We start from the raw sequence: 27,005 nt of genomic DNA on the forward strand, positions 1-27,005 counted from the left end.
ATTAGATGTCCTAGGGGTGCCATCTTTGGGGAGTCAGTACAGGTCGGCCTTAGGTTATAGGGGCTCCAAATTTGCACCATAGGTGCTAAAGAGTCTCCCCTACAAGTGTGCAAAGTTTGGGCTGGTTTTCACCACGTGGTTCTCCAGAAACAGGAGCTCAAAGTCAGTCACTTTGATCACATTTTGCTTCAAGCTGACCAGAGATCTATCTGGCATGCCCCCTCACCTCGGCACCCCCTCCCCCCTCAGGGGGAGGGGGTGCCAAGGTGGGGGTCCACTCGCAGCTCGATGGTGCACCAGTATGGAAGGTTCCCCAGTAATGGGAGTTCAAAGTTCCAAAGTTGGTTCAATTGGAGCTCAACTTTAAACGGTCATATTTCCCGAACCATACATGAGAATGATTCACTTTCTTCAGCCCCACGTAGCCCAGGGTCTTGTGAGTATGCATGCCAAGTTTGGGGCAGTTTGGACCTAAAACGGGGGAGCTATCGGGTCCCAAACATGGCCAGTTTTCACATAGGCACCAATGTAAAAATTAGATGTCCTAGGGGTACCATCTTTGGGGAGTCAGTACAGGTCGGCCTTAGGTTATAGGGGCTCCAAATTTGCACCATAGGTGCTAAAGAGTCTCCCCTACAAGTGTGCAAAGTTTGGGCTGGTTTTCACCACGTGGTTCTCCAGAAACAGGAGCTCAAAGTCAGTCACTTTGATCACATTTTGCTTCAAGCTGACCAGAGATCTATCTGGCATGCCCCCTCACCTCGGCACCCCCTCCCCCCTCAGGGGGAGGGGGTGCCGAGGTGGGGGTCCACTCGCAGCTCGATGGTGCACCAGTATGGAAGGTTCCCCAGTAATGGGAGTTCAAAGTTCCAAAGTTGGTTCAATTGGAGCTCAACTTTAAACGGTCATATTTCCCGAACCATACATGAGAATGATTCACTTTCTTCAGCCCCACGTAGCCCAGGGTCTTGTGAGTATGCATGCCAAGTTTGGGGCAGTTTGGACCTAAAACGGGGGAGCTATCGGGTCCCAAACATGGCCAGTTTTCACATAGGCACCAATGTAAAAATTAGATGTCCTAGGGGTACCATCTTTGGGGAGTCAGTACAGGTCGGCCTTAGGTTATAGGGGCTCCAAATTTGCACCATAGGTGCTAAAGAGTCTCCCCTACAAGTGTGCAAAGTTTGGGCTGGTTTTCACCACGTGGTTCTCCAGAAACAGGAGCTCAAAGTCAGTCACTTTGATCACATTTTGCTTCAAGCTGACCAGAGATCTATCTGGCATGCCCCCTCACCTCGGCAGCCCCTCCCCCCTCAGGGGGAGGGGGTGCCGAGGTGGGGGTCCACTCGCAGCTCGATGGTGCACCAGTATGGAAGGTTCCCCAGTAATGGGAGTTCAAAGTTCCAAAGTTGGTTCAATTGGAGCTCAACTTTAAACGGTCATATTTCCCGAACCATACATGAGAATGATTCACTTTCTTCAGCCCCACGTAGCCCAGGGTCTTGTGAGTATGCATGCCAAGTTTGGGGCAGTTTGGACCTAAAACGGGGGAGCTATCGGGTCCCAAACATGGCCAGTTTTCACATAGGCACCAATGTAAAAATTAGATGTCCTAGGGGTGCCATCTTTGGGGAGTCAGTACAGGTCGGCCTTAGGTTATAGGGGCTCCAAATTTGCACCATAGGTGCTAAAGAGTCTCCCCTACAAGTGTGCAAAGTTTGGGCTGGTTTTCACCACGTGGTTCTCCAGAAACAGGAGCTCAAAGTCAGTCACTTTGATCACATTTTGCTTCAAGCTGACCAGAGATCTATCTGGCATGCCCCCTCACCTCGGCACCCCCTCCCCCCTCAGGGGGAGGGGGTGCCAAGGTGGGGGTCCACTCGCAGCTCGATGGTGCACCAGTATGGAAGGTTCCCCAGTAATGGGAGTTCAAAGTTCCAAAGTTGGTTCAATTGGAGCTCAACTTTAAACGGTCATATTTCCCGAACCATACATGAGAATGATTCACTTTCTTCAGCCCCACGTAGCCCAGGGTCTTGTGAGTATGCATGCCAAGTTTGGGGCAGTTTGGACCTAAAACGGGGGAGCTATCGGGTCCCAAACATGGCCAGTTTTCACATAGGCACCAATGTAAAAATTAGATGTCCTAGGGGTACCATCTTTGGGGAGTCAGTACAGGTCGGCCTTAGGTTATAGGGGCTCCAAATTTGCACCATAGGTGCTAAAGAGTCTCCCCTACAAGTGTGCAAAGTTTGGGCTGGTTTTCACCACGTGGTTCTCCAGAAACAGGAGCTCAAAGTCAGTCACTTTGATCACATTTTGCTTCAAGCTGACCAGAGATCTATCTGGCATGCCCCCTCACCTCGGCACCCCCTCCCCCCTCAGGGGGAGGGGGTGCCGAGGTGGGGGTCCACTCGCAGCTCGATGGTGCACCAGTATGGAAGGTTCCCCAGTAATGGGAGTTCAAAGTTCCAAAGTTGGTTCAATTGGAGCTCAACTTTAAACGGTCATATTTCCCGAACCATACATGAGAATGATTCACTTTCTTCAGCCCCACGTAGCCCAGGGTCTTGTGAGTATGCATGCCAAGTTTGGGGCAGTTTGGACCTAAAACGGGGGAGCTATCGGGTCCCAAACATGGCCAGTTTTCACATAGGCACCAATGTAAAAATTAGATGTCCTAGGGGTGCCATCTTTGGGGAGTCCTAGGGGTGCCATCTTTGGGGAGTCAGTACAGGTCGGCCTTAGGTTATAGGGGCTCCAAATTTGCACCATAGGTGCTAAAGAGTCTCCCCTACAAGTGTGCAAAGTTTGGGCTGGTTTTCACCACGTGGTTCTCCAGAAACAGGAGCTCAAAGTCAGTCACTTTGATCACATTTTGCTTCAAGCTGACCAGAGATCTATCTGGCATGCCCCCTCACCTCGGCACCCCCTCCCCCTGAGGGGGGAGGGGGTGCCGAGGTGGGGGTCCACTCGCAGCTCGATGGTGCACCAGTATGGAAGGTTCCCCAGTAATGGGAGTTCAAAGTTCCAAAGTTGGTTCAATTGGAGCTCAACTTTAAACGGTCATATTTCCCGAACCATACATGGGAATGATTCACTTTCTTCAGCCCCACGTAGCCCAGGGTCTTGTGAGTATGCATGCCAAGTTTGGGGCAGTTTGGACCTAAAACGGGGGAGCTATCGGGTCCCAAACATGGCCAGTTTTCAAATAGGCACCAATGTAAAAATTAGATGTCCTAGGGGTACCATCTTTGGGGAGTCAGTACAGGTCGGCCTTAGGTTATAGGGGCTCCAAATTTGCACCATAGGTGCTAAAGAGTCTCCCCTACAAGTGTGCAAAGTTTGGGCTGGTTTTCACCACGTGGTTCTCCAGAAACAGGAGCTCAAAGTCAGTCACTTTGATCACATTTTGCTTCAAGCTGACCAGAGATCTATCTGGCATGCCCCCTCACCTCGGCACCCCCTCCCCCCTCAGGGGGAGGGGGTGCCGAGGTGGGGGTCCACTCGCAGCTCGATGGTGCACCAGTATGGAAGGTTCCCCAGTAATGGGAGTTCAAAGTTCCAAAGTTGGTTCAATTGGAGCTCAACTTTAAACGGTCATATTTCCCGAACCATACATGGGAATGATTCACTTTCTTCAGCCCCACGTAGCCCAGGGTCTTGTGAGTATGCATGCCAAGTTTGGGGCAGTTTGGACCTAAAACGGGGGAGCTATCGGGTCCCAAACATGGCCAGTTTTCACATAGGCACCAATGTAAAAATTAGATGTCCTAGGGGTACCATCTTTGGGGAGTCAGTACAGGTCGGCCTTAGGTTATAGGGGCTCCAAATTTGCACCATAGGTGCTAAAGAGTCTCCCCTACAAGTGTGCAAAGTTTGGGCTGGTTTTCACCACGTGGTTCTCCAGAAACAGGAGCTCAAAGTCAGTCACTTTGATCACATTTTGCTTCAAGCTGACCAGAGATCTATCTGGCATGCCCCCTCACCTCGGCACCCCCTCCCCCTGAGGGGGGAGGGGGTGCCGAGGTGGGGGTCCACTCGCAGCTCGATGGTGCACCAGTATGGAAGGTTCCCCAGTAATGGGAGTTCAAAGTTCCAAAGTTGGTTCAATTGGAGCTCAACTTTAAACGGTCATATTTCCCGAACCATACATGGGAATGATTCACTTTCTTCAGCCCCACGTAGCCCAGGGTCTTGTGAGTATGCATGCCAAGTTTGGGGCAGTTTGGACCTAAAACGGGGGAGCTATCGGGTCCCAAACATGGCCAGTTTTCAAATAGGCACCAATGTAAAAATTAGATGTCCTAGGGGTACCATCTTTGGGGAGTCAGTACAGGTCGGCCTTAGGTTATAGGGGCTCCAAATTTGCACCATAGGTGCTAAAGAGTCTCCCCTACAAGTGTGCAAAGTTTGGGCTGGTTTTCACCACGTGGTTCTCCAGAAACAGGAGCTCAAAGTCAGTCACTTTGATCACATTTTGCTTCAAGCTGACCAGAGATCTATCTGGCATGCCCCCTCACCTCGGCACCCCCTCCCCCCTCAGGGGGAGGGGGTGCCGAGGTGGGGGTCCACTCGCAGCTCGATGGTGCACCAGTATGGAAGGTTCCCCAGTAATGGGAGTTCAAAGTTCCAAAGTTGGTTCAATTGGAGCTCAACTTTAAACGGTCATATTTCCCGAACCATACATGGGAAAGATTCACTTTCTTCAGCCCCACGTAGCCCAGGGTCTTGTGAGTATGCATGCCAAGTTTGGGGCAGTTTGGACCTAAAACGGGGGAGCTATCGGGTCCCAAACATGGCCAGTTTTCACATAGGCACCAATGTAAAAATTAGATGTCCTAGGGGTACCATCTTTGGGGAGTCAGTACAGGTCGGCCTTAGGTTATAGGGGCTCCAAATTTGCACCATAGGTGCTAAAGAGTCTCCCCTACCAGTGTGCAAAGTTTGGGCTGGTTTTCACCACGTGGTTCTCCAAAAACAGGAGCTCAAAGTCAGTCACTTTGATCACATTTTGCTTCAAGCTGACCAGAGATCTATCTGGCATGCCCCCTCACCTCGGCACCCCCTCCCCCCTCAGGGGTGCCGAGGTGGGGGTCCACTCGCAGCTCGATGGTGCACCAGTATGGAAGGTTCCCCAGTAATGGGAGTTCAAAGTTCCAAAGTTGGTTCAATTGGAGCTCAACTTTAAACGGTCATATTTCCCGAACCATACATGAGAATGATTCACTCAGGGGGAGGGGGTGCCGAGGTGGGGGTCCACTCGCAGCTCGATGGTGCACCAGTATGGAAGGTTCCCCAGTAATGGGAGTTCAAAGTTCCAAAGTTGGTTAAATTGGAGCTCAACTTTAAACGGTCATATTTCCCGAACCATACATGAGAATGATTCACTTTCTTCAGCCCCACGTAGCCCAGGGTCTTGTGAGTATGCATGCCAAGTTTGGGGCAGTTTGGACCTAAAACGGGGGAGCTATCGGGTCCCAAACATGGCCAGTTTTCACATAGGCACCAATGTAAAAATTAGATGTCCTAGGGGTACCATCTTTGGGGAGTCAGTACAGGTCGGCCTTAGGTTATAGGGGCTCCAAATTAGCACCATAGGTGCTAAAGAGTCTCCCCTACAAGTGTGCAAAGTTTGGGCTGGTTTTCACCACGTGGTTCTCCAGAAACAGGAGCTCAAAGTCAGTCACTTTGATCACATTTTGCTTCAAGCTGACCAGAGATCTATCTGGCATGCCCCCTCACCTCGGCACCCCCTCCCCCCTCAGGGGTGCCGAGGTGGGGGTCCACTCGCAGCTCGATGGTGCACCAGTATGGAAGGTTCCCCAGTAATGGGAGTTCAAAGTTCCAAAGTTGGTTCAATTGGAGCTCAACTTTAAACGGTCATATTTCCCGAACCATACATGAGAATGATTCACTTTCTTCAGCCCCACGTAGCCCAGGGTCTTGTGAGTATGCATGCCAAGTTTGGGGCAGTTTGGACCTAAAACGGGGGAGCTATCGGGTCCCAAACATGGCCAGTTTTCACATAGGCACCAATGTAAAAATTAGATGTCCTAGGGGTACCATCTTTGGGGAGTCAGTACAGGTCGGCCTTAGGTTATAGGGGCTCCAAATTTGCACCATAGGTGCTAAAGAGTCTCCCCTACAAGTGTGCAAAGTTTGGGCTGGTTTTCACCACGTGGTTCTCCAGAAACAGGAGCTCAAAGTCAGTCACTTTGATCACATTTTGCTTCAAGCTGACCAGAGATCTATCTGGCATGCCCCCTCACCTCGGCACCCCCTCCCCCCTCAGGGGTGCCGAGGTGGGGGTCCACTCGCAGCTCGATGGTGCACCAGAATGGAAGGTTCCCCAGTAATGGGAGTTCAAAGTTCCAAAGTTGGTTCAATTGGAGCTCAACTTTAAACGGTCATATTTCCCGAACCATACATGAGAATGATTCACTTTCTTCAGCCCCACGTAGCCCAGGGTCTTGTGAGTATGCATGCCAAGTTTGGGGCAGTTTGGACCTAAAACGGGGGAGCTATCGGGTCCCAAACATGGCCAGTTTTCACATAGGCACCAATGTAAAAATTAGATGTCCTAGGGGTACCATCTTTGGGGAGTCAGTACAGGTCGGCCTTAGGTTATAGGGGCTCCAAATTTGCACCATAGGTGCTAAAGAGTCTCCCCTACAAGTGTGCAAAGTTTGGGCTGGTTTTCACCACGTGGTTCTCCAGAAACAGGAGCTCAAAGTCAGTCACTTTGATCACATTTTGCTTCAAGCTGACCAGAGATCTATCTGGCATGCCCCCTCACCTCGGCACCCCCTCCCCCCTAAGGGGGAGGGGGTGCCGAGGTGGGGGTCCACTCGCAGCTCGATGGTGCACCAGTATGGAAGGTTCCCCAGTAATGGGAGTTCAAAGTTCCAAAGTTGGTTCAATTGGAGCTCAACTTTAAACGGTCATATTTCCCGAACCATACATGAGAATGATTCACTTTCTTCAGCCCCACGTAGCCCAGGGTCTTGTGAGTATGCATGCCAAGTTTGGGGCAGTTTGGACCTAAAACGGGGGAGCTATCGGGTCCCAAACATGGCCAGTTTTCACATAGGCACCAATGTAAAAATTAGATGTCCTAGGGGTACCATCTTTGGGGAGTCAGTACAGGTCGGCCTTAGGTTATAGGGGCTCCAAATTTGCACCATAGGTGCTAAAGAGTCTCCCCTACAAGTGTGCAAAGTTTGGGCTGGTTTTCACCACGTGGTTCTCCAGAAACAGGAGCTCAAAGTCAGTCACTTTGATCACATTTTGCTTCAAGCTGACCAGAGATCTATCTGGCATGCCCCCTCACCTCGGCACCCCCTCCCCCTCAGGGGGAGGGGGTGCCGAGGTGGGGGTCCACTCGCAGCTCGATGGTGCACCAGTATGGAAGGTTCCCCAGTAATGGGAGTTCAAAGTTCCAAAGTTGGTTCAATTGGAGCTTAACTTTAAACGGTCATATTTCCCGAACCATACATGGGAATGATTCACTTTCTTCAGCCCCACGTAGCCCAGGGTCTTGTGAGTATGCATGCCAAGTTTGGGGCAGTTTGGACCTAAAACGGGGGAGCTATCGGGTCCCAAACATGGCCAGTTTTCACATAGGCACCAATGTAAAAATTAGATGTCCTAGGGGTACCATCTTTGGGGAGTCAGTACAGGTCGGCCTTAGGTTATAGGGGCTCCAAATTTGCACCATAGGTGCTAAAGAGTCTCCCCTACAAGTGTGCAAAGTTTGGGCTGGTTTTCACCACGTGGTTCTCCAGAAACAGGAGCTCAAAGTCAGTCACTTTGATCACATTTTGCTTCAAGCTGACCAGAGATCTATCTGGCATGCCCCCTCACCTCGGCACCCCCTCCCCCCTCAGGGGTGCCGAGGTGGGGGTCCACTCGCAGCTCGATGGTGCACCAGTATGGAAGGTTCCCCAGTAATGGGAGTTCAAAGTTCCAAAGTTGGTTCAATTGGAGCTCAACTTTAAACGGTCATATTTCCCGAACCATACATGAGAATGATTCACTTTCTTCAGCCCCACGTAGCCCAGGGTCTTGTGAGTATGCATGCCAAGTTTGGGGCAGTTTGGACCTAAAACGGGGGAGCTATCGGGTCCCAAACATGGCCAGTTTTCACATAGGCACCAATGTAAAAATTAGATGTCCTAGGGGTACCATCTTTGGGGAGTCAGTACAGGTCGGCCTTAGGTTATAGGGGCTCCAAATTTGCACCATAGGTGCTAAAGAGTCTCCCCTACAAGTGTGCAAAGTTTGGGCTGGTTTTCACCACGTGGTTCTCCAGAAACAGGAGCTCAAAGTCAGTCACTTTGATCACATTTTGCTTCAAGCTGACCAGAGATCTATCTGGCATGCCCCCTCACCTCGGCACCCCCTCCCCCCTCAGGGGTGCCGAGGTGGGGGTCCACTCGCAGCTCGATGGTGCACCAGTATGGAAGGTTCCCCAGTAATGGGAGTTCAAAGTTCCAAAGTTGGTTCAATTGGAGCTCAACTTTAAACGGTCATATTTCCCGAACCATACATGGGAATGATTCACTTTCTTCAGCCCCACGTAGCCCAGGGTCTTGTGAGTATGCATGCCAAGTTTGGGGCAGTTTGGACCTAAAACGGGGGAGCTATCGGGTCCCAAACATGGCCAGTTTTCACATAGGCACCAATGTAAAAATTAGATGTCCTAGGGGTACCATCTTTGGGGAGTCAGTACAGGTCGGCCTTAGGTTATAGGGGCTCCAAATTTGCACCATAGGTGCTAAAGAGTCTCCCCTACAAGTGTGCAAAGTTTGGGCTGGTTTTCACCATGTGGTTCTCCAGAAACAGGAGCTCAAAGTCAGTCACTTTGATCACATTTTGCTTCAAGCTGACCAGAGATCTATCTGGCATGCCCCCTCACCTCGGCACCCCCTCCCCCTGAGGGGGGAGGGGGTGCCGAGGTGGGGGTCCACTCGCAGCTCGATGGTGCACCAGTATGGAAGGTTCCCCAGTAATGGGAGTTCAAAGTTCCAAAGTTGGTTCAATTGGAGCTCAACTTTAAACGGTCATATTCCCCGAACCATACATGGGAATGATTCACTTTCTTCAGCCCCACGTAGCCCAGGGTCTTGTGAGTATGCATGCCAAGTTTGGGGCAGTTTGGACCTAAAACGGGGGAGCTATCGGGTCCCAAACATGGCCAGTTTTCACATAGGCACCAATGTAAAAATTAGATGTCCTAGGGGTACCATCTTTGGGGAGTCAGTACAGGTCGGCCTTAGGTTATAGGGGCTCCAAATTTGCACCATAGGTGCTAAAGAGTCTCCCCTACAAGTGTGCAAAGTTTGGGCTGGTTTTCACCACGTGGTTCTCCAGAAACAGGAGCTCAAAGTCAGTCACTTTGATCACATTTTGCTTCAAGCTGACCAGAGATCTATCTGGCATGCCCCCTCACCTCGGCACCCCCTCCCCCCTCAGGGGGAGGGGGTGCCGAGGTGGGGGTCCACTCGCAGCTCGATGGTGCACCAGTATGGAAGGTTCCCCAGTAATGGGAGTTCAAAGTTCCAAAGTTGGTTCAATTGGAGCTCAACTTTAAACGGTCATATTTCCCGAACCATACATGAGAATGATTCACTTTCTTCAGCCCCACGTAGCCCAGGGTCTTGTGAGTATGCATGCCAAGTTTGGGGCAGTTTGGACCTAAAACGGGGGAGCTATCGGGTCCCAAACATGGCCAGTTTTCACATAGGCACCAATGTAAAAATTAGATGTCCTAGGGGTACCATCTTTGGGGAGTCAGTACAGGTCGGCCTTAGGTTATAGGGGCTCCAAATTTGCACCATAGGTGCTAAAGAGTCTCCCCTACAAGTGTGCAAAGTTTGGGCTGGTTTTCACCACGTGGTTCTCCAGAAACAGGAGCTCAAAGTCAGTCACTTTGATCACATTTTGCTTCAAGCTGACCAGAGATCTATCTGGCATGCCCCCTCACCTCGGCACCCCCTCCCCCCTCAGGGGGAGGGGGTGCCGAGGTGGGGGTCCACTCGCAGCTCGATGGTGCACCAGTATGGAAGGTTCCCCAGTAATGGGAGTTCAAAGTTCCAAAGTTGGTTCAATTGGAGCTCAACTTTAAACGGTCATATTTCCCGAACCATACATGAGAATGATTCACTTTCTTCAGCCCCACGTAGCCCAGGGTCTTGTGAGTATGCATGCCAAGTTTGGGGCAGTTTGGACCTAAAACGGGGGAGCTATCGGGTCCCAAACATGGCCAGTTTTCACATAGGCACCAATGTAAAAATTAGATGTCCTAGGGGTACCATCTTTGGGGAGTCAGTACAGGTCGGCCTTAGGTTATAGGGGCTCCAAATTTGCACCATAGGTGCTAAAGAGTCTCCCCTACAAGTGTGCAAAGTTTGGGCTGGTTTTCACCACGTGGTTCTCCAGAAACAGGAGCTCAAAGTCAGTCACTTTGATCACATTTTGCTTCAAGCTGACCAGAGATCTATCTGGCATGCCCCCTCACCTCGGCACCCCCTCCCCCCTCAGGGGGAGGGGGTGCCGAGGTGGGGGTCCACTCGCAGCTCGATGGTGCACCAGTATGGAAGGTTCCCCAGTAATGGGAGTTCAAAGTTCCAAAGTTGGTTCAATTGGAGCTCAACTTTAAACGGTCATATTTCCCGAACCATACATGGGAATGATTCACTTTCTTCAGCCCCACGTAGCCCAGGGTCTTGTGAGTATGCATGCCAAGTTTGGGGCAGTTTGGACCTAAAACGGGGGAGCTATCGGGTCCCAAACATGGCCAGTTTTCACATAGGCACCAATGTAAAAATTAGATGTCCTAGGGGTACCATCTTTGGGGAGTCAGTACAGGTCGGCCTTAGGTTATAGGGGCTCCAAATTTGCACCATAGGTGCTAAAGAGTCTCCCCTACAAGTGTGCAAAGTTTGGGCTGGTTTTCACCACGTGGTTCTCCAGAAACAGGAGCTCAAAGTCAGTCACTTTGATCACATTTTGCTTCAAGCTGACCAGAGATCTATCTGGCATGCCCCCTCACCTCGGCACCCCCTCCCCCTGAGGGGGGAGGGGGTGCCGAGGTGGTGCCGAGGTGGGGGTCCACTCGCAGCTCGATGGTGCACCAGTATGGAAGGTTCCCCAGTAATGGGAGTTCAAAGTTCCAAAGTTGGTTCAATTGGAGCTCAACTTTAAACGGTCATATTCCCCGAACCATACATGGGAATGATTCACTTTCTTCAGCCCCACGTAGCCCAGGGTCTTGTGAGTATGCATGCCAAGTTTGGGGCAGTTTGGACCTAAAACGGGGGAGCTATCGGGTCCCAAACATGGCCAGTTTTCACATAGGCACCAATGTAAAAATTAGATGTCCTAGGGGTACCATCTTTGGGGAGTCAGTACAGGTCGGCCTTAGGTTATAGGGGCTCCAAATTTGCACCATAGGTGCTAAAGAGTCTCCCCTACAAGTGTGCAAAGTTTGGGCTGGTTTTCACCACGTGGTTCTCCAGAAACAGGAGCTCAAAGTCAGTCACTTTGATCACATTTTGCTTCAAGCTGACCAGAGATCTATCTGGCATGCCCCCTCACCTCGGCACCGAGGTGGGGGTCCACTCGCAGCTCGATGGTGCACCAGTATGGAAGGTTCCCCAGTAATGGGAGTTCAAAGTTCCAAAGTTGGTTCAATTGGAGCTCAACTTTAAACGGTCATATTTCCCGAACCATACATGAGAATGATTCACTTTCTTCAGCCCCACGTAGCCCAGGGTCTTGTGAGTATGCATGCCAAGTTTGGGGCAGTTTGGACCTAAAACGGGGGAGCTATCGGGTCCCAAACATGGCCAGTTTTCACATAGGCACCAATGTAAAAATTAGATGTCCTAGGGGTACCATCTTTGGGGAGTCAGTACAGGTCGGCCTTAGGTTATAGGGGCTCCAAATTTGCACCATAGGTGCTAAAGAGTCTCCCCTACAAGTGTGCAAAGTTTGGGCTGGTTTTCACCACGTGGTTCTCCAGAAACAGGAGCTCAAAGTCAGTCACTTTGATCACATTTTGCTTCAAGCTGACCAGAGATCTATCTGGCATGCCCCCTCACCTCGGCACCCCCTCCCCCTGAGGGGGGAGGGGGTGCCGAGGTGGGGGTCCACTCGCAGCTCGATGGTGCACCAGTATGGAAGGTTCCCCAGTAATGGGAGTTCAAAGTTCCAAAGTTGGTTCAATTGGAGCTCAACTTTAAACGGTCATATTTCCCGAACCATACATGGGAATGATTCACTTTCTTCAGCCCCACGTAGCCCAGGGTCTTGTGAGTATGCATGCCAAGTTTGGGGCAGTTTGGACCTAAAACGGGGGAGCTATCGGGTCCCAAACATGGCCAGTTTTCACATAGGCACCAATGTAAAAATTAGATGTCCTAGGGGTACCATCTTTGGGGAGTCAGTACAGGTCGGCCTTAGGTTATAGGGGCTCCAAATTTGCACCATAGGTGCTAAAGAGTCTCCCCTACCAGTGTGCAAAGTTTGGGCTGGTTTTCACCACGTGGTTCTCCAGAAACAGGAGCTCAAAGTCAGTCACTTTGATCACATTTTGCTTCAAGCTGACCAGAGATCTATCTGGCATGCCCCCTCACCTCGGCACCCCCTCCCCCCTCAGGGGTGCCGAGGTGGGGGTCCACTCGCAGCTCGATGGTGCACCAGTATGGAAGGTTCCCCAGTAATGGGAGTTCAAAGTTCCAAAGTTGGTTCAATTGGAGCTCAACTTTAAACGGTCATATTTCCCGAACCATACATGAGAATGATTCACTTTCTTCAGCCCCACGTAGCCCAGGGTCTTGTGAGTATGCATGCCAAGTTTGGGGCAGTTTGGACCTAAAACGGGGGAGCTATCGGGTCCCAAACATGGCCAGTTTTCACATAGGCACCAATGTAAAAATTAGATGTCCTAGGGGTACCATCTTTGGGGAGTCAGTACAGGTCGGCCTTAGGTTATAGGGGCTCCAAATTAGCACCATAGGTGCTAAAGAGTCTCCCCTACAAGTGTGCAAAGTTTGGGCTGGTTTTCACCACGTGGTTCTCCAGAAACAGGAGCTCAAAGTCAGTCACTTTGATCACATTTTGCTTCAAGCTGACCAGAGATCTATCTGGCATGCCCCCTCACCTCGGCACCCCCTCCCCCCTCAGGGGGAGGGGGTGCCGAGGTGGGGGTCCACTCGCAGCTCGATGGTGCACCAGTATGGAAGGTTCCCCAGTAATGGGAGTTCAAAGTTCCAAAGTTGGTTCAATTGGAGCTCAACTTTAAACGGTCATATTTCCCGAACCATACATGGGAATGATTCACTTTCTTCAGCCCCACGTAGCCCAGGGTCTTGTGAGTATGCATGCCAAGTTTGGGGCAGTTTGGACCTAAAACGGGGGAGCTATCGGGTCCCAAACATGGCCAGTTTTCACATAGGCACCAATGTAAAAATTAGATGTCCTAGGGGTACCATCTTTGGGGAGTCTGTACAGGTCGGCCTTAGGTTATAGGGGCTCCAAATTTGCACCATAGGTGCTAAAGAGTCTCCCCTACCAGTGTGCAAAGTTTGGGCTGGTTTTCACCACGTGGTTCTCCAGAAACAGGAGCTCAAAGTCAGTCACTTTGATCACATTTTGCTTCAAGCTGACCAGAGATCTATCTGGCATGCCCCCTCACCTCGGCACCCCCTCCCCCCTCAGGGGGAGGGGGTGCCGAGGTGGGGGTCCACTCGCAGCTCGATGGTGCACCAGTATGGAAGGTTCCCCAGTAATGGGAGTTCAAAGTTCCAAAGTTGGTTAAATTGGAGCTCAACTTTAAACGGTCATATTTCCCGAACCATACATGAGAATGATTCACTTTCTTCAGCCCCACGTAGCCCAGGGTCTTGTGAGTATGCATGCCAAGTTTGGGGCAGTTTGGACCTAAAACGGGGGAGCTATCGGGTCCCAAACATGGCCAGTTTTCACATAGGCACCAATGTAAAAATTAGATGTCCTAGGGGTACCATCTTTGGGGAGTCAGTACAGGTCGGCCTTAGGTTATAGGGGCTCCAAATTTGCACCATAGGTGCTAAAGAGTCTCCCCTACAAGTGTGCAAAGTTTGGGCTGGTTTTCACCACGTGGTTCTCCAGAAACAGGAGCTCAAAGTCAGTCACTTTGATCACATTTTGCTTCAAGCTGACCAGAGATCTATCTGGCATGCCCCCTCACCTCGGCACCCCCTCCCCCCTCAGGGGTGCCGAGGTGGGGGTCCACTCGCAGCTCGATGGTGCACCAGAATGGAAGGTTCCCCAGTAATGGGAGTTCAAAGTTCCAAAGTTGGTTCAATTGGAGCTCAACTTTAAACGGTCATATTTCCCGAACCATACATGAGAATGATTCACTTTCTTCAGCCCCACGTAGCCCAGGGTCTTGTGAGTATGCATGCCAAGTTTGGGGCAGTTTGGACCTAAAACGGGGGAGCTATCGGGTCCCAAACATGGCCAGTTTTCACATAGGCACCAATGTAAAAATTAGATGTCCTAGGGGTACCATCTTTGGGGAGTCAGTACAGGTCGGCCTTAGGTTATAGGGGCTCCAAATTTGCACCATAGGTGCTAAAGAGTCTCCCCTACAAGTGTGCAAAGTTTGGGCTGGTTTTCACCACGTGGTTCTCCAGAAACAGGAGCTCAAAGTCAGTCACTTTGATCACATTTTGCTTCAAGCTGACCAGAGATCTATCTGGCATGCCCCCTCACCTCGGCACCCCCTCCCCCCTAAGGGGGAGGGGGTGCCGAGGTGGGGGTCCACTCGCAGCTCGATGGTGCACCAGTATGGAAGGTTCCCCAGTAATGGAAGTTCAAAGTTCCAAAGTTGGTTCAATTGGAGCTCAACTTTAAACGGTCATATTTCCCGAACCATACATGAGAATGATTCACTTTCTTCAGCCCCACGTAGCCCAGGGTCTTGTGAGTATGCATGCCAAGTTTGGGGCAGTTTGGACCTAAAACGGGGGAGCTATCGGGTCCCAAACATGGCCAGTTTTCACATAGGCACCAATGTAAAAATTAGATGTCCTAGGGGTACCATCTTTGGGGAGTCAGTACAGGTCGGCCTTAGGTTATAGGGGCTCCAAATTTGCACCATAGGTGCTAAAGAGTCTCCCCTACAAGTGTGCAAAGTTTGGGCTGGTTTTCACCACGTGGTTCTCCAGAAACAGGAGCTCAAAGTCAGTCACTTTGATCACATTTTGCTTCAAGCTGACCAGAGATCTATCTGGCATGCCCCCTCACCTCGGCACCCCCTCCCCCTCAGGGGGAGGGGGTGCCGAGGTGGGGGTCCACTCGCAGCTCGATGGTGCACCAGTATGGAAGGTTCCCCAGTAATGGGAGTTCAAAGTTCCAAAGTTGGTTCAATTGGAGCTTAACTTTAAACGGTCATATTTCCCGAACCATACATGGGAATGATTCACTTTCTTCAGCCCCACGTAGCCCAGGGTCTTGTGAGTATGCATGCCAAGTTTGGGGCAGTTTGGACCTAAAACGGGGGAGCTATCGGGTCCCAAACATGGCCAGTTTTCACATAGGCACCAATGTAAAAATTAGATGTCCTAGGGGTACCATCTTTGGGGAGTCAGTACAGGTCGGCCTTAGGTTATAGGGGCTCCAAATTTGCACCATAGGTGCTAAAGAGTCTCCCCTACAAGTGTGCAAAGTTTGGGCTGGTTTTCACCACGTGGTTCTCCAGAAACAGGAGCTCAAAGTCAGTCACTTTGATCACATTTTGCTTCAAGCTGACCAGAGATCTATCTGGCATGCCCCCTCACCTCGGCACCCCCTCCCCCCTCAGGGGTGCCGAGGTGGGGGTCCACTCGCAGCTCGATGGTGCACCAGTATGGAAGGTTCCCCAGTAATGGGAGTTCAAAGTTCCAAAGTTGGTTCAATTGGAGCTCAACTTTAAACGGTCATATTTCCCGAACCATACATGAGAATGATTCACTTTCTTCAGCCCCACGTAGCCCAGGGTCTTGTGAGTATGCATGCCAAGTTTGGGGCAGTTTGGACCTAAAACGGGGGAGCTATCGGGTCCCAAACATGGCCAGTTTTCACATAGGCACCAATGTAAAAATTAGATGTCCTAGGGGTACCATCTTTGGGGAGTCAGTACAGGTCGGCCTTAGGTTATAGGGGCTCCAAATTTGCACCATAGGTGCTAAAGAGTCTCCCCTACAAGTGTGCAAAGTTTGGGCTGGTTTTCACCACGTGGTTCTCCAGAAACAGGAGCTCAAAGTCAGTCACTTTGATCACATTTTGCTTCAAGCTGACCAGAGATCTATCTGGCATGCCCCCTCACCTCGGCACCCCTTCCCCCCTCAGGGGTGCCGAGGTGGGGGTCCACTCGCAGCTCGATGGTGCACCAGTATGGAAGGTTCCCCAGTAATGGGAGTTCAAAGTTCCAAAGTTGGTTCAATTGGAGCTCAACTTTAAACGGTCATATTTCCCGAACCATACATGAGAATGATTCACTTTCTTCAGCCCCACGTAGCCCAGGGTCTTGTGAGTATGCATGCCAAGTTTGGGGCAGTTTGGACCTAAAACGGGGGAGCTATCGGGTCCCAAACATGGCCAGTTTTCACATAGGCACCAATGTAAAAATTAGATGTCCTAGGGGTACCATCTTTGGGGAGTCAGTACAGGTCGGCCTTAGGTTATAGGGGCTCCAAATTTGCACCATAGGTGCTAAAGAGTCTCCCCTACAAGTGTGCAAAGTTTGGGCTGGTTTTCACCACGTGGTTCTCCAGAAACAGGAGCTCAAAGTCAGTCACTTTGATCACATTTTGCTTCAAGCTGACCAGAGATCTATCTGGCATGCCCCCTCACCTCGGCACCCCCTCCCCCCTCAGGGGTGCCGAGGTGGGGGTCCACTCGCAGCTCGATGGTGCACCAGTATGGAAGGTTCCCCAGTAATGGGAGTTCAAAGTTCCAAAGTTGGTTCAATTGGAGCTCAACTTTAAACGGTCATATTTCCCGAACCATACATGAGAATGATTCACTTTCTTCAGCCCCACGTAGCCCAGGGTCTTGTGAGTATGCATGCCAAGTTTGGGGCAGTTTGGACCTAAAACGGGGGAGCTATCGGGTCCCAAACATGGCCAGTTTTCACATAGGCACCAATGTAAAAATTAGATGTCCTAGGGGTACCATCTTTGGGGAGTCAGTACAGGTCGGCCTTAGGTTATAGGGGCTCCAAATTTGCACCATAGGTGCTAAAGAGTCTCCCCTACAAGTGTGCAAAGTTTGGGCTGGTTTTCACCACGTGGTTCTCCAGAAACAGGAGCTCAAAGTCAGTCACTTTGATCACATTTTGCTTCAAGCTGACCAGAGATCTATCTGGCATGCCCCCTCACCTCGGCACCCCCTCCCCCTCAGGGGAGGGGGTGCCGAGGTGGGGGTCCACTCGCAGCTCGATGGTGCACCAGTATGGAAGGTTCCCCAGTAATGGGAGTTCAAAGTTCCAAAGTTGGTTCAATTGGAGCTCAACTTTAAACGGTCATATTTCCCGAACCATACATGAGAATGATTCACTTTCTTCAGCCCCACGTAGCCCAGGGTCTTGTGAGTATGCATGCCAAGTTTGGGGCAGTTTGGACCTAAAACGGGGGAGCTATCGGGTCCCAAACATGGCCAGTTTTCACATAGGCACCAATGTAAAAATTAGATGTCCTAGGGGTACCATCTTTGGGGAGTCAGTACAGGTCGGCCTTAGGTTATAGGGGCTCCAAATTTGCACCATAGGTGCTAAAGAGTCTCCCCTACAAGTGTGCAAAGTTTGGGCTGGTTTTCACCACGTGGTTCTCCAGAAACAGGAGCTCAAAGTCAGTCACTTTGATCACATTTTGCTTCAAGCTGACCAGAGATCTATCTGGCATGCCCCCTCACCTCGGCACCCCCTCCCCCCTCAGGGGTGCCGAGGTGGGGGTCCACTCGCAGCTCGATGGTGCACCAGTATGGAAGGTTCCCCAGTAATGGGAGTTCAAAGTTCCAAAGTTGGTTCAATTGGAGCTCAACTTTAAACGGTCATATTTCCCGAACCATACATGAGAATGATTCACTTTCTTCAGCCCCACGTAGCCCAGGGTCTTGTGAGTATGCATGCCAAGTTTGGGGCAGTTTGGACCTAAAACGGGGGAGCTATCGGGTCCCAAACATGGCCAGTTTTCACATAGGCACCAATGTAAAAATTAGATGTCCTAGGGGTACCATCTTTGGGGAGTCAGTACAGGTCGGCCTTAGGTTATAGGGGCTCCAAATTTGCACCATAGGTGCTAAAGAGTCTCCCCTACAAGTGTGCAAAGTTTGGGCTGGTTTTCACCACGTGGTTCTCCAGAAACAGGAGCTCAAAGTCAGTCACTTTGATCACATTTTGCTTCAAGCTGACCAGAGATCTATCTGGCATGCCCCCTCACCTCGGCACCCCCTCCCCCCTCAGGGGTGCCGAGGTGGGGGTCCACTCGCAGCTCGATGGTGCACCAGTATGGAAGGTTCCCCAGTAATGGGAGTTCAAAGTTCCAAAGTTGGTTCAATTGGAGCTCAACTTTAAACGGTCATATTTCCCGAACCATACATGAGAATGATTCACTTTCTTCAGCCCCACGTAGCCCAGGGTCTTGTGAGTATGCATGCCAAGTTTGGGGCAGTTTGGACCTAAAACGGGGGAGCTATCGGGTCCCAAACATGGCCAGTTTTCACATAGGCACCAATGTAAAAATTAGATGTCCTAGGGGTACCATCTTTGGGGAGTCAGTACAGGTCGGCCTTAGGTTATAGGGGCTCCAAATTTGCACCATAGGTGCTAAGAGTCTCCCCTACAAGTGTGCAAAGTTTGGGCTGGTTTTCACCACGTGGTTCTCCAGAAACAGGAGCTCAAAGTCAGTCACTTTGATCACATTTTGCTTCAAGCTGACCAGAGATCTATCTGGCATGCCCCCTCACCTCGGCACCCCCTCCCCCCTCAGGGGTGCCGAGGTGGGGGTCCACTCGCAGCTCGATGGTGCACCAGTATGGAAGGTTCCCCAGTAATGGGAGTTCAAAGTTCCAAAGTTGGTTCAATTGGAGCTCAACTTTAAACGGTCATATTTCCCGAACCATACATGAGAATGATTCACTTTCTTCAGCCCCACGTAGCCCAGGGTCTTGTGAGTATGCATGCCAAGTTTGGGGCAGTTTGGACCTAAAACGGGGGAGCTATCGGGTCCCAAACATGGCCAGTTTTCACATAGGCACCAATGTAAAAATTAGATGTCCTAGGGGTACCATCTTTGGGGAGTCAGTACAGGTCGGCCTTAGGTTATAGGGGCTCCAAATTTGCACCATAGGTGCTAAAGAGTCTCCCCTACAAGTGTGCAAAGTTTGGGCTGGTTTTCACCACGTGGTTCTCCAGAAACAGGAGCTCAAAGTCAGTCACTTTGATCACATTTTGCTTCAAGCTGACCAGAGATCTATCTGGCATGCCCCCTCACCTCGGCACCCCCTCCCCCCTCAGGGGTGCCGAGGTGGGGGTCCACTCGCAGCTCGATGGTGCACCAGTATGGAAGGTTCCCCAGTAATGGGAGTTCAAAGTTCCAAAGTTGGTTCAATTGGAGCTCAACTTTAAACGGTCATATTTCCCGAACCATACATGAGAATGATTCACTTTCTTCAGCCCCACGTAGCCCAGGGTCTTGTGAGTATGCATGCCAAGTTTGGGGCAGTTTGGACCTAAAACGGGGGAGCTATCGGGTCCCAAACAGGGCCAGTTTTCACATAGGCACCAATGTAAAAATTAGATGTCCTAGGGGTACCATCTTTGGGGAGTCAGTACAGGTCGGCCTTAGGTTATAGGGGCTCCAAATTTGCACCATAGGTGCTAAAGAGTCTCCCCTACAAGTGTGCAAAGTTTGGGCTGCTTTTCACCACGTGGTTCTCCAGAAACAGGAGCTCAAAGTCAGTCACTTTGATCACATTTTGCTTCAAGCTGACCAGAGATCTATCTGGCATGCCCCCTCACCTCGGCACCCCCTCCCCCTCAGGGGGAGGGGGTGCCGAGGTGGGGGTCCACTCGCAGCTCGATGGTGCACCAGTATGGAAGGTTCCCCAGTAATAGGAGTTCAAAGTTCCAAAGTTGGTTCAATTGGAGCTCAACTTTAAACGGTCATATTTCCCGAACCATACATGAGAATGATTCACTTTCTTCAGCCCCACGTAGCCCAGGGTCTTGTGAGTATGCATGCCAAGTTTGGGGCAGTTTGGACCTAAAACGGGGGAGCTATCGGGTCCCAAACATGGCCAGTTTTCACATAGGCACCAATGTAAAAATTAGATGTCCTAGGGGTACCATCTTTGGGGAGTCAGTACAGGTCGGCCTTAGGTTATAGGGGCTCCAAATTTGCACCATAGGTGCTAAAGAGTCTCCCCTACAAGTGTGCAAAGTTTGGGCTGGTTTTCACCACGTGGTTCTCCAGAAACAGGAGCTCAAAGTCAGTCACTTTGATCACATTTTGCTTCAAGCTGACCAGAGATCTATCTGGCATGCCCCCTCACCTCGGCACCCCCTCCCCCCTCAGGGGTGCCGAGGTGGGGGTCCACTCGCAGCTCGATGGTGCACCAGTATGGAAGGTTCCCCAGTAATGGGAGTTCAAAGTTCCAAAGTTGGTTCAATTGGAGCTCAACTTTAAACGGTCATATTTCCCGAACCATACATGAGAATGATTCACTTTCTTCAGCCCCACGTAGCCCAGGGTCTTGTGAGTATGCATGCCACGTTTGGGGCAGTTTGGACCTAAAACGGGGGAGCTATCGGGTCCCAAACATGGCCAGTTTTCACATAGGCACCAATGTAAAAATTAGATGTCCTAGGGGTACCATCTTTGGGGAGTCAGTACAGGTCGGCCTTAGGTTATAGGGGCTCCAAATTTGCACCATAGGTGCTAAAGAGTCTCCCCTACAAGTGTGCAAAGTTTGGGCTGGTTTTCACCACGTGGTTCTCCAGAAACAGGAGCTCAAAGTCAGTCACTTTGATCACATTTTGCTTCAAGCTGACCAGAGATCTATCTGGCATGCCCCCTCACCTCGGCACCCCCTCCCCCCTCAGGGGTGCCGAGGTGGGGGTCCACTCGCAGCTCGATGGTGCACCAGTATGGAAGGTTCCCCAGTAATGGGAGTTCAAAGTTCCAAAGTTGGTTCAATTGGAGCTCAACTTTAAACGGTCATATTTCCCGAACCATACATGAGAATGATTCACTTTCTTCAGCCCCACGTAGCCCAGGGTCTTGTGAGTATGCATGCCAAGTTTGGGGCAGTTTGGACCTAAAACGGGGGAGCTATCGGGTCCCAAACATGGCCAGTTTTCACATAGGCACCAATGTAAAAATTAGATGTCCTAGGGGTACCATCTTTGGGGAGTCAGTACAGGTCGGCCTTAGGTTATAGGGGCTCCAAATTTGCACCATAGGTGCTAAAGAGTCTCCCCTACAAGTGTGCAAAGTTTGGGCTGGTTTTCACCACGTGGTTCTCCAGAAACAGGAGCTCAAAGTCAGTCACTTTGATCACATTTTGCTTCAAGCTGACCAGAGATCTATCTGGCATGCCCCCTCACCTCGGCACCCCCTCCCCCCTCAGGGGTGCCGAGGTGGGGGTCCACTCGCAGCTCGATGGTGCACCAGTATGGAAGGTTCCCCAGTAATGGGAGTTCAAAGTTCCAAAGTTGGTTCAATTGGAGCTCAACTTTAAACGGTCATATTTCCCGAACCATACATGAGAATGATTCACTTTCTTCAGCCCCACGTAGCCCAGGGTCTTGTGAGTATGCATGCCAAGTTTGGGGCAGTTTGGACCTAAAACGGGGGAGCTATCGGGTCCCAAACATGGCCAGTTTTCACATAGGCACCAATGTAAAAATTAGATGTCCTAGGGGTACCATCTTTGGGGAGTCAGTACAGGTCGGCCTTAGGTTATAGGGCTCCAAATTTGCACCATAGGTGCTAAAGAGTCTCCCCTACAAGTGTGCAAAGCTTGGGCTGGTTTTCACCACGTGGTTCTCCAGAAACAGGAGCTCAAAGTCAGTCACTTTGATCACATTTTGCTTCAAGCTGACCAGAGATCTATCTGGCATGCCCCCTCACCTCGGCACCCCCTCCCCCTCAGGGGGAGGGGGTGCCGAGGTGGGGGTCCACTCGCAGCTCGATGGTGCACCAGTATGGAAGGTTCCCCAGTAATGGGAGTTCAAAGTTCCAAAGTTGGTTCAATTGGAGCTCAACTTTAAACGGTCATATTTCCCGAACCATACATGGGAATGATTCACTTTCTTCAGCCCCACGTAGCCCAGGGTCTTGTGAGTATGCATGCCAAGTTTGGGGCAGTTTGGACCTAAAACGGGGGAGCTATCGGGTCCCAAACATGGCCAGTTTTCACATAGGCACCAATGTAAAAATTAGATGTCCTAGGGGTACCATCTTTGGGGAGTCAGTACAGGTCGGCCTTAGGTTATAGGGGCTCCAAATTTGCACCATAGGTGCTAAAGAGTCTCCCCTACAAGTGTGCAAAGTTTGGGCTGGTTTTCACCACGTGGTTCTCCAGAAACAGGAGCTCAAAGTCAGTCACTTTGATCACATTTTGCTTCAAGCTGACCAGAGATCTATCTGGCATGCCCCCTCACCTCGGCACCCCCTCCCCCCTCAGGGGTGCCGAGGTGGGGGTCCACTCGCAGCTCGATGGTGCACCAGTATGGAAGGTTCCCCAGTAATGGGAGTTCAAAGTTCCAAAGTTGGTTCAATTGGAGCTCAACTTTAAACGGTCATATTTCCCGAACCATACATGAGAATGATTCACTTTCTTCAGCCCCACGTAGCCCAGGGTCTTGTGAGTATGCATGCCAAGTTTGGGCAGTTTGGACCTAAAACGGGGGAGCTATCGGGTCCCAAACATGGCCAGTTTTCACATAGGCACCAATGTAAAAATTAGATGTCCTAGGGGTACCATCTTTGGGGAGTCAGTACAGGTCGGCCTTAGGTTATAGGGGCTCCAAATTTGCACCATAGGTGCTAAAGAGTCTCCCCTACAAGTGTGCAAAGTTTGGGCTGGTTTTCACCACGTGGTTCTCCAGAAACAGGAGCTCAAAGTCAGTCACTTTGATCACATTTTGCTTCAAGCTGACCAGAGATCTATCTGGCATGCCCCCTCACCTCGGCACCCCCTCCCCCTGAGGGGGGAGGGGGTGCCGAGGTGGGGGTCCACTCGCAGCTCGATGGTGCACCAGTATGGAAGGTTCCCCAGTAATGGGAGTTCAAAGTTCCAAAGTTGGTTCAATTGGAGCTCAACTTTAAACGGTCATATTTCCCGAACCATACATGGGGATGATTCACTTTCTTCAGCCCCACGTAGCCCAGGGTCTTGTGAGTATGCATGCCAAGTTTGGGGCAGTTTGGACCTAAAACGTGGGAGCTATCGGGTCCCAAACATGGCCAGTTTTCACATAGGCACCAATGTAAAAATTAGATGTCCTAGGGGTACCATCTTTGGGGAGTCAGTACAGGTCGGCCTTAGGTTATAGGGGCTCCAAATTTGCACCATAGGTGCTAAAGAGTCTCCCCTACAAGTGTGCAAAGTTTGGGCTGGTTTTCACCACGTGGTTCTCCAGAAACAGGAGCTCAAAGTCAGTCACTTTGATCACATTTTGCTTCAAGCTGACCAGAGATCTATCTGGCATGCCCCCTCACCTCGGCACCCCCTCCCCCTCAGGGGGAGGGGGTGCCGAGGTGGGGGTCCACTCGCAGCTCGATGGTGCACCAGTATGGAAGGTTCCCCAGTAATGGGAGTTCAAAGTTCCAAAGTTGGTTCAATTGGAGCTCAACTTTAAACGGTCATATTTCCCGAACCATACATGGGGATGATTCACTTTCTTCAGCCCCACGTAGCCCAGGGTCTTGTGAGTATGCATGCCAAGTTTGGGGCAGTTTGGACCTAAAACGGGGGAGCTATCGGGTCCCAAACATGGCCAGTTTTCACATAGGCACCAATGTAAAAATTAGATGTCCTAGGGGTACCATCTTTGGGGAGTCAGTACAGGTCGGCCTTAGGTTATAGGGGCTCCAAATTTGCACCATAGGTGCTAAAGAGTCTCCCCTACAAGTGTGCAAAGTTTGGGCTGGTTTTCACCACGTGGTTCTCCAGAAACAGGAGCTCAAAGTCAGTCACTTTGATCACATTTTGCTTCAAGCTGACCAGAGATCTATCTGGCATGCCCCCTCACCTCGGTATCCCCCCTCCCCCCTCAGGGGGAGGGGGTGCCGAGGTGGGGGTCCACTCGCAGCTCGATGGTGCACCAGTATGGAAGGTTCCCCAGTAATGGGAGTTCAAAGTTCCAAAGTTGGTTCAATTGGAGCTCAACTTTAAACGGTCATATTTCCCGAACCATACATGAGAATGATTCACTTTCTTCAGCCCCACGTAGCCCAGGGTCTTGTGAGTATGCATGCCAAGTTTGGGGCAGTTTGGACCTAAAACGGGGGAGCTATCGGGTCCCAAACATGGCCAGTTTTCACATAGGCACCAATGTAAAAATTAGATGTCCTAGGGGTACCATCTTTGGGGAGTCAGTACAGGTCGGCCTTAGGTTATAGGGGCTCCAAATTTGCACCATAGGTGCTAAAGAGTCTCCCCTACAAGTGTGCAAAGTTTGGGCTGGTTTTCACCACGTGGTTCTCCAGAAACAGGAGCTCAAAGTCAGTCACTTTGATCACATTTTGCTTCAAGCTGACCAGAGATCTATCTGGCATGCCCCCTCACCTCGGCACCCCCTCCCCCCTCAGGGGTGCCGAGGTGGGGGTCCACTCGCAGCTCGATGGTGCACCAGTATGGAAGGTTCCCCAGTAATGGGAGTTCAAAGTTCCAAAGTTGGTTCAATTGGAGCTCAACTTTAAACGGTCATATTTCCCGAACCATACATGAGAATGATTCACTTTCTTCAGCCCCACGTAGCCCAGGATCTTGTGAGTATGCATGCCAAGTTTGGGGCAGTTTGGACCTAAAACGGGGGAGCTATCGGGTCCCAAACATGGCCAGTTTTCACATAGGCACCAATGTAAAAATTAGATGTCCTAGGGGTACCATCTTTGGGGAGTCAGTACAGGTCGGCCTTAGGTTATAGGGGCTCCAAATTTGCACCATAGGTGCTAAAGAGTCTCCCCTACAAGTGTGCAAAGTTTGGGCTGGTTTTCACCACGTGGTTCTCCAGAAACAGGAGCTCAAAGTCAGTCACTTTGATCACATTTTGCTTCAAGCTGACCAGAGATCTATCTGGCATGCCCCCTCACCTCGGCACCCCCTCCCCCTCAGGGGGAGGGGGTGCCGAGGTGGGGGTCCACTCGCAGCTCGATGGTGCACCAGTATGGAAGGTTCCCCAGTAATGGGAGTTCAAAGTTCCAAAGTTGGTTCAATTGGAGCTCAACTTTAAACGGTCATATTTCCCGAACCATACATGGGAATGATTCACTTTCTTCAGCCCCACGTAGCCCAGGGTCTTGTGAGTATGCATGCCAAGTTTGGGGCAGTTTGGACCTAAAACGGGGAGCTATCGGGTCCCAAACATGGCCAGTTTTCACATAGGCACCAATGTAAAAATTAGATGTCCTAGGGGTACCATCTTTGGGGAGTCAGTACAGGTCGGCCTTAGGTTATAGGGGCTCCAAATTTGCACCATAGGTGCTAAAGAGTCTCCCCTACAAGTGTGCAAAGTTTGGGCTGGTTTTCACCACGTGGTTCTCCAGAAACAGGAGCTCAAAGTCAGTCACTTTGATCACATTTTGCTTCAAGCTGACCAGAGATCTATCTGGCATGCCCCCTCACCTCGGCACCCCCTCCCCCCTCAGGGGTGCCGAGGTGGGGGTCCACTCGCAGCTCGATGGTGCACCAGTATGGAAGGTTCCCCAGTAATGGGAGTTCAAAGTTCCAAAGTTGGTTCAATTGGAGCTCAACTTTAAACGGTCATATTTCCCGAACCATACATGGGAATGATTCACTTTCTTCAGCCCCACGTAGCCCAGGGTCTTGTGAGTATGCATGCCAAGTTTGGGGCAGTTTGGACCTAAAACGGGGGAGCTATCGGGTCCCAAACATGGCCAGTTTTCACATAGGCACCAATGTAAAAATTAGATGTCCTAGGGGTACCATCTTTGGGGAGTCAGTACAGGTCGGCCTTAGGTTATAGGGGCTCCAAATTTGCACCATAGGTGCTAAAGAGTCTCCCCTACAAGTGTGCAAAGTTTGGGCTGGTTTTCACCACGTGGTTCTCCAGAAACAGGAGCTCAAAGTCAGTCACTTTGATCACATTTTGCTTCAAGCTGACCAGAGATCTATCTGGCATGCCCCCTCACCTCGGCACCCCCTCCCCCCTCAGGGGTGCCGAGGTGGGGGTCCACTCGCAGCTCGATGGTGCACCAGTATGGAAGGTTCCCCAGTAATGGGAGTTCAAAGTTCCAAAGTTGGTTCAATTGGAGCTCAACTTTAAACGGTCATATTTCCCGAACCATACATGAGAATGATTCACTTTCTTCAGCCCCACGTAGCCCAGGGTCTTGTGAGTATGCATGCCAAGTTTGGGGCAGTTTGGACCTAAAACGGGGGAGCTATCGGGTCCCAAACATGGCCAGTTTTCACATAGGCACCAATGTAAAAATTAGATGTCCTAGGGGTACCATCTTTGGGGAGTCAGTACAGGTCGGCCTTAGGTTATAGGGGCTCCAAATTTGCACCATAGGTGCTAAAGAGTCTCCCCTACAAGTGTGCAAAGCTTGGGCTGGTTTTCACCACGTGGTTCTCCAGAAACAGGAGCTCAAAGTCAGTCACTTTGATCACATTTTGCTTCAAGCTGACCAGAGATCTATCTGGCATGCCCCCTCACCTCGGCACCCCCCTCCCCCTCAGGGGGAGGGGGTGCCGAGGTGGGGGTCCACTCGCAGCTCGATGGT

This window comes from Lithobates pipiens, unplaced genomic scaffold (genome assembly GCF_037356315.1).
Source record: "Lithobates pipiens isolate NorthernLeopardFrog02 unplaced genomic scaffold, aLitPip1_a1.2 Scaffold_110, whole genome shotgun sequence".
NCBI classification, from domain to species: Eukaryota; Metazoa; Chordata; class Amphibia; order Anura; family Ranidae; genus Lithobates; species Lithobates pipiens.